Source organism: Oryctolagus cuniculus, chromosome 7, assembly GCF_051225735.1.
Source record: "Oryctolagus cuniculus isolate XC-2025 breed Fujian yellow rabbit chromosome 7, ASM5122573v1, whole genome shotgun sequence".
Classification (NCBI taxonomy): domain Eukaryota; kingdom Metazoa; phylum Chordata; class Mammalia; order Lagomorpha; family Leporidae; genus Oryctolagus; species Oryctolagus cuniculus.
This window is the reverse complement of record NC_142873.1, coordinates 45,980,953-45,987,933: the sequence shown is the minus strand read 5'-3', so window position 1 is coordinate 45,987,933 and position 6,981 is coordinate 45,980,953. Positions and strand designations below refer to the sequence as shown.

The 6,981-nt window shown below is 46.7% G+C and overlaps 1 long non-coding RNA gene across 1 annotated transcript; it reads left to right on the top strand.

Moving 5' to 3' along the window:
- The first annotated feature begins 532 nt into the window (after window positions 1-532).
- Window positions 533-1,574, top strand: LOC149125514 (uncharacterized). The gene is made up of 2 exons (XR_016237089.1): window positions 533-743; window positions 1,081-1,574. It is a non-coding gene; the product is annotated as an uncharacterized LOC149125514 (long non-coding RNA).
- The last annotated feature ends 5,407 nt before the right edge of the window (window positions 1,575-6,981 follow it).

Sequence of the window (6,981 nt, the reverse complement as noted above, 5' to 3'; positions counted from 1 at the left end):
GATGTTTTTCTTAGTCTTTGTCAGAATCACATGATTTGCAGTTGTCAATGTGTAAAAGAATATGCCATTTTTCATGCATCTGAAGGGGCCGGAGGCCAAGCCTTCCGTAACAGAGTATTAGCAGATGAAACCCATTTCAAATCTATGCTAACCCTGGGACCTTCTGGAAATTTCTGTGCCTCTGTGTGCCTCAGTTTCCTCATCTAAAACCATAAAGTTACAGTCGCTCCCTTTTGAGACCGTGGAGGGGACTATATGCCATATTCTACATAGCATACCTAGCAAGAATCAACTCAATATATGCTAATGATAGCTGGCATTTGGAAAGTATTCTATTTTTGAAAAGATTACCTACTTTAGGATAGTTTTATACTTACAGAAAAGTTGCAAAGATAGCAAAGAGTTCCCAGAGACCGGCATCCAGATTCTCCTGTCTGGATTTTACAGGAATGGTGTCTTTGTTATGGTCCATGCTTTGTGACTGCTGCCTGCTCAGGACACCATGTCCCGTTCCATGGTCATTTCTCCGTAGGCGCCTCTTGACTGACAGCATCTCCACACTTCCCTGATCTCGGATGATCTTGGCAGCTTTGAGAAGTATTCATTGGACATTTTGAAGAACGTCTCCCATTTGGGATTTGTGTGGTGTTTTTCTCATGACTGGAATAACTGACTTTTGGGAGGAAGAAAATGGGGAAGTACTGTTCTCATCATGCCATGTGAAGGGGACATCATCACTGTTGGTAATGACCTTGACCACCTCCCTGAGATCGTAGGTGTTTGTCAGGCTACTCTGTGCAATGTCACTCTTTCTTTCCCTTTCCATGCTATGGCTGTGACTCCATGCAGCCCATTTGGAGGGTAAGGGTTTCTGCTCCACCACCTAGACAGGTTAGAATCTACAAAAAGAAATTATCCAGGGCTCTTCTCTGTGAGAGATTTGTCTGCCCACACCTCATCTTTTCTTTTAACTCTAGTCAGTCATTTGTTTTTCTGAGTATGTCTCATGGTTGTTGGATATCTCTTTATGCTACACTTTGGATTATAATTCAGTGCTATGTTATTTACTCTGTTTTTCAGATTCTCTCAGCTCTGGAAGTTCTTCAGTTGGCTCCTGTGTTCTGTTGGTATAACACCACTGGTTCCTTTCTCAAGTGCTTCTCAAATTTCTAACATTGCAAGAGGCTTCAGACTTACCTTGCATATTCACTTACCTCCTCAGTCCCACCTAGATTCAACCTTTTCTCTAGAAACTTCGGATTTCCTTTATTGGAAACTGATTCTAGTACCAGCACAATGGTGTAGTGGGCTAAGCCTCTGCCTGTGACACTGGCATCCCATATGGGCGCTGGTTCATGTCCTGGCTACTCCTCTTCTGATCCAGCTCTCTGCTTACGGCCTGAGAAGGTACTTGAGGATGGCCCAAGTGCTTTAGCCCCCACACCCATGTAGGGTGCTCCTGGCTCTTGGCTTCAAATCAACCCAGCTCCAGCCGTTGTGAGCATTTGGGTAGTGAACCGGTGGATGGAAGACCTTTCAATAAATAAAGTCTAAAAAGAAAAAAAAAAGAAAAACAATTCTATAAACCAAAGCCTGAGAATCGGATGTGCTCATTGCGTGTATGATGTGTGAGAACTGTTCCCTAAACACGTGACTCTGATCCACTTTGAATCATTGCCTGACCCACCTCAGTATTCCCTGGGACCCAATAGCCCCGACACGTGTGTGGGGATTTCTATAGGGGATGGTGGTCATCCTGGAGGGCGGGGGTGGATAGAGTGCTGTGAATCCAGCTGTGGCCTGTCCCTGACATGTTCCATTGGCATTCAGTGGCATTCAGAAACCTTAGGAGAATAAACAGAAACATCCTCATCATTGAGGGACACGAAGCTAGTCAAATAATAATAATGATGATGATATCAACAACAAGAATGCAGCAACCTGTTTTTAAGTTGTATTATGCACCAAGTTCTCTTCTAAGCACTGGACATATGTTGCCCATTTAATCTCACAATGCTCTATGAAGTGTACGTAATTGTCACCACCATTTTATAGATCAGGAACCAAGGGAGAATGTCAAGTGACAAGGTTAAAACTGTGCAATTCATCAATGACAGACTGTGGCACTTGAAGCCAGGTGACCTGCTGCAAACACTGGGCATTCAACCCCTATGCTATCGAGGGAGCCAGCCCGACTGCATCCTGCAGCTCCTGGCCAGCAAGTACACACTAAATAAAACAGTATGGAAGCCCCTTGCAACAAATGTTTGCCAGTGGACAATAAGATTTAGGTTTCGGGGCCAGCTCTGTGGCACAGTGGATAAAGCCACCACCTGCAATGTCAGCATCGCATATGGGCGCCAGTTCTAGTCCTGGCTGCTCCACTTCCAATCCAACTCTCTGCTGTGTCCTGGGAAAGCAGTAGAAGATGGCCCAAGCATGGGAAACCTGAAAGAAGCTACTGGCTCCTGGCTTTGGATCAGTGCAGCTCTGGCCGTTGCGGCAAATTGGGGAGTGAACCATCAGATCAAAGATCTCTCTCTCTCTCTCTCTCTCTCTCTGCCTCTCTGTATAACTCTTTCAAATAAATAAATACATCTTTTAAACAAATATTTTAGGTTTCAACAAAAACAAGTTAGAAAAGGCTCTATGAAGACTGCCCCGGCCTTCATAGTAGCTAAAGTGTAAGCACACACCTGATCCTTGGAGATAATGTGCTAAAGACTACAAATACTCCTAGAGGGAGAGCCCCCGTGGCTTGACCTCCCTTCCACCAGCCCCTCCCTTCTGGGGAGCTTCTCCTCTCTTTACTTAGATAAAACTTCACTTCTTCTTCCCGTATCACTGTGTCTGGTCTCATAAATTGTCAGCAACACCAGGGCCCGAGTCTGAACTCATGTCACCAGTATTCCTGCAACTGTGTTCCCAGGAGTGAACTGCAGAACTGGACACGCTCTCCTCTCATTACTTCATGTCCCCACTCTTTCTCTGCATGAATGCTGGGTTAAAAGTCAATTGACCTTAGCTTCAGTCCTTATTCTGTCACTATTTGTGGACTGAGGAAGATGACATCCATGAACCTTCAATTCTCATCTGGGAGATGGAAACCTAGATCCAAGCCAAATGGAATTCTGATTTATAAATAAACCACTCACTCGTTCAACAAGCCTGTCTATATAAAAAACTCTTTTTTGAGCTATTATTGTAATTAAGCCTTCATTATCTGGTCTTACACACTTATTTGGGCAAAAATTTCTAACAAAGAAAATAATCTAAGAAGATGGACTGCCTTATGAGGTACTGGGTTCCGTAAGTAAAAGAACTGCCAGTTAGGGCAGAAGTTCATCATTAGGTATGTGCAGAGAAGTAAGTACCCTGTGGAAAACCACACCAGATGCTTACAAAATCAGTCCAAGTATGAATGATCTTGTGAGCTCCCTGCACTTTCTATATCATTCAATCTTTTATGAAGATCCCTAGAAGATCCCTAAGGAAAGTCATACAAAGCTGTGGAAAGGTTACCAAAATGTTCTACAGATTGGCTCTATTTCTATTATTTTTCCAGAACACTTAAGAACTGAGGTTCCCAGACTGAGCAGAATGACCCAGAAAACATTTCAGCAATTCAAATGCTTAAGACTCACTCCTGGGGCCAGTGAGTGCTATGGCACAGCATGTCAAACCCACAGCCTACAGCGTTGGCATCCCATGTGAGAACCAGTTCAAGTCCCGGCTGCTCTACTTCTGATCCAACTCCCTGCTAATGCTCCTGAGAAAGCAGCAGAAGAAGACTCAAATGCTTGGGCCCCTGCACCCATGTGTGAGACCCAGAAGAAGGACCTTGCTCCTTGCTTCAGCCTGGCCCAGTTCTGGCTGTTGCAACCATCTGGGGAGTGAACCAGCAGATGGAAGATCTCTCTCTCTCTCTCTCTCTCTCTGTAACTCTGCCTTCAAATAAATGAAAAAAAAATCTTTTTTAAAAACTTCACCCCTTGGAGATTGAGATTCAGCAGGTCTTGCAGGAATGTGCATTTTAAAAGTGCTTCCCAGGTGACCCAGCCCAGTCTGGGGTCTTTTTTATTTTTATTTTTTTAAGATGTATTTATTTATTTGAAAGTCAGAGTTACAGACAGAGAGAGGAAGAGACAGAGAGAGAGGTCTTCCATCCGCTGGTTCACTCCCCAGATGGCCGCAACGGCTGGAGCTGCACCGATCCAAAGCCAGGAGCCAGGAGCTTCTTCCAGGTCTCCCACGCGGGTGCAGGGGCCAAGGACCTGAGCTTTCCTTTTTTCCCAGCCACAGCAGAGAACTGGGTTGGAAGTGGAGCAGCCAGATCTCAAACCGGCGCCCACATGGGATGCTGGCGCTTCAGGCCAGGGCGTTAACCCGCTGCGCCGCAGCACCAGCCCCTCAGTCTGGGGTCTCTGATCTACAACAGCATCAAGAATAATTCTAAGGGATCAACCCTTATGGCATGGTGGGTAAAGCCATGACCTGTGGTGCCGGCATCCTGTATGGGTGCTGCTTTGAGTACTGGCTGCTCCACTTCCCATCCAGCTCTCTGCTATGAACTGGGAAAGCAGTAGAAGATGGCCCAAATGCTTGGGCTCTTGCACCCGTGTGGGAGACCCAGAGGAAGCCCCCAGCTCCTGGCTTTGGATTGTCCAGTCCTGGTCATTGTGGCCATTTGGGGAGCGAACTAGTAAAGGGAAGATCTCTGTGTCTGTGGTTCTCTCTCTCTCTCTCTCTCTCTCTAACTGTGCCTTTCAAATAAATAAATAAATTTTACAAAGCTATAGGTTCCCAGAATGATGGAGAAGAGTACCCTGATGCTGCCAATGAGGATGGGTGTCTCCCCAACACCCATTCTTAGTGAGGATCAGTGGGGAAGGGACTCCCCTTCCCTGCCTGTCTCTTCAGATGTGTGGGCTGGGTCATGTGCTTTTGGCACCAGTGAGAGGATGATGGCCAAGTTGCTCGGCTTGCCTTGGTGGTAGGAGCCCACATTTAGCATCTAAAGAAATAGGTGAAGATGAACAGAGGAAAGAAAGCTCTGTTAGTGTAGGCTGCAGAGTCTTTCTTGGATGGTCCAGAAACATCTTCTTGGGACCTTTGTCTAGAGGAAAAAAGGTAGATGCGATGATCTCTCTGTGTCTCTTCCTATTTTAGGACTAACACGCAACACTTGATGGTGACATTTGTAAGAACACATCCCTCATAGGGATCTTTTTAGCCATTGCCCCATGACTGAGGTGAACTGAGGGCCAGGGTGGACTCAGGATCTGATGAGTGGATCACAACATTGGTCACCTAGGAGGAAGAACAAAGCTGTCAGAGCTGATGAAATAGTGAGCTACCCAGTTTCTAACGTGATCTAGAATGGCCTCGGACACAGAGCTCACATAACTTCTCTGACATCAAGGCAAAGACAGCAACACTCATTTCACAAATGAAGAAATAGGCTGAGAGGAGGCAAGTGACCCACGGCTGGTCAGTGTCGGGACCAGGTCTGTGTTCCGGGGATGGCCTTTGACTTCCTTCCCAGGGAGTTTTCTGCAGTTTGAGTTATCAGAGAGATGAAGGACCACAGACCTGGCTCCAGACAATATTGGCATGCACCCTCCAGCCCCCCAAGCATAGCACTCAGCAGGTGGAGAATACCTAGGACTATAACAAATTATAATGCTCATGACTGCAACTGCGATCCCCAGAACACCACATGCTGTGTTAGTCTCTTCACCCACGATATTTCCTATTTCCACCATATTGTACACGACAGAACCAAGTCTGTAGCTCACGCTATGCAGAGAGTGAAGTGCCTGGCTTTTGAAGTCACCTCATAGAAGGGATAAGGATGTGTAATGCTGCATAGGTCTTGTCCCTCTCTTCTACCCACTGAGATGGGTACAGACCAATGGGGCCAGATTAGCAAACATGGGTCCCAGCTTCCCTATGACCCTAAAGAAGCACAAGCAACTCTGGTCCCTCAGTGACCCTTGTACAAGTCCCACTGCCGTTGGCAGGGCCATGAGTCCTCTCCCAGTGTTGTTTGCCAGCCAGGCCCGTGGGTCCTTCCTACCCACTGAGATTCTTTTACCACTTGGGTAAAAGGACTACACTTGTTTTCCTTTCTTTCATCACTTAGGAATTAGCTTGATAAGAATCGCATGCATGCCAGCGCTGGTCTGGCTGGTACCTCACCCTTCTATTAAGGGACACACCCATGTCAGGTGGGAAACTACAACATTCTTGAATCCTCAGGCAGGCTGGTGCGGAGGCGCATGTGTAGATGACAGCAGGACTCAGGAATGCGCCAGCTGTGCCCGGACACATCTCAGCCAAACAGAGACCCTCCAATCGCCTTCCGACCAGTCCCCAATCCACCTTTGATCCTCATATCAAACCTTCGGGCAGGCATTCACCACAGGCTTCGGTTTTTTCTTTTTTAAAAAAGATTATATTATTATCATGAATGTCAGAGTTACGGGGGCGCGGGGGTCTTTCATCTGCTAGTTCCCTCCCCAAATGACTGCAATAGCTGAGGCTGAGCCAGGCCAAAGCCAGGAGCCAGGAGCTCTTCCAGGTCTCCCACATGGTTGGCAGGGGCCCAGCTACTTGGACCATCTCCTATTGCTTTTTGCAGGCCATTAGCAAGAAGCTGGATAGGAAGTGAAGCAGCTGGGACACGAACTGGCGCCCATGTGAGATTCTGGTGTCTCAGGAAGCGGCTCAGTCTGTGTGACAGCAAATTATTTTTCAGCTGTCTGCTGTGCACAGACTTAGTTACTTTCAGTTCGATCCACAAGAAATACACTGCACGCCTTGTAATATTAAGAAACAAGCAGTTTATTTAAGTAGCAAATTTTAAGAAGCAGGAGAGAGAGAGAGAAAGAAAGAATGGGGGGGGTCTCTAAGAGTAAGGGACTCAACCCAGGAATTTACCACTAGGCAACCTTCACACAGCACCAGGAAAGGATCCAC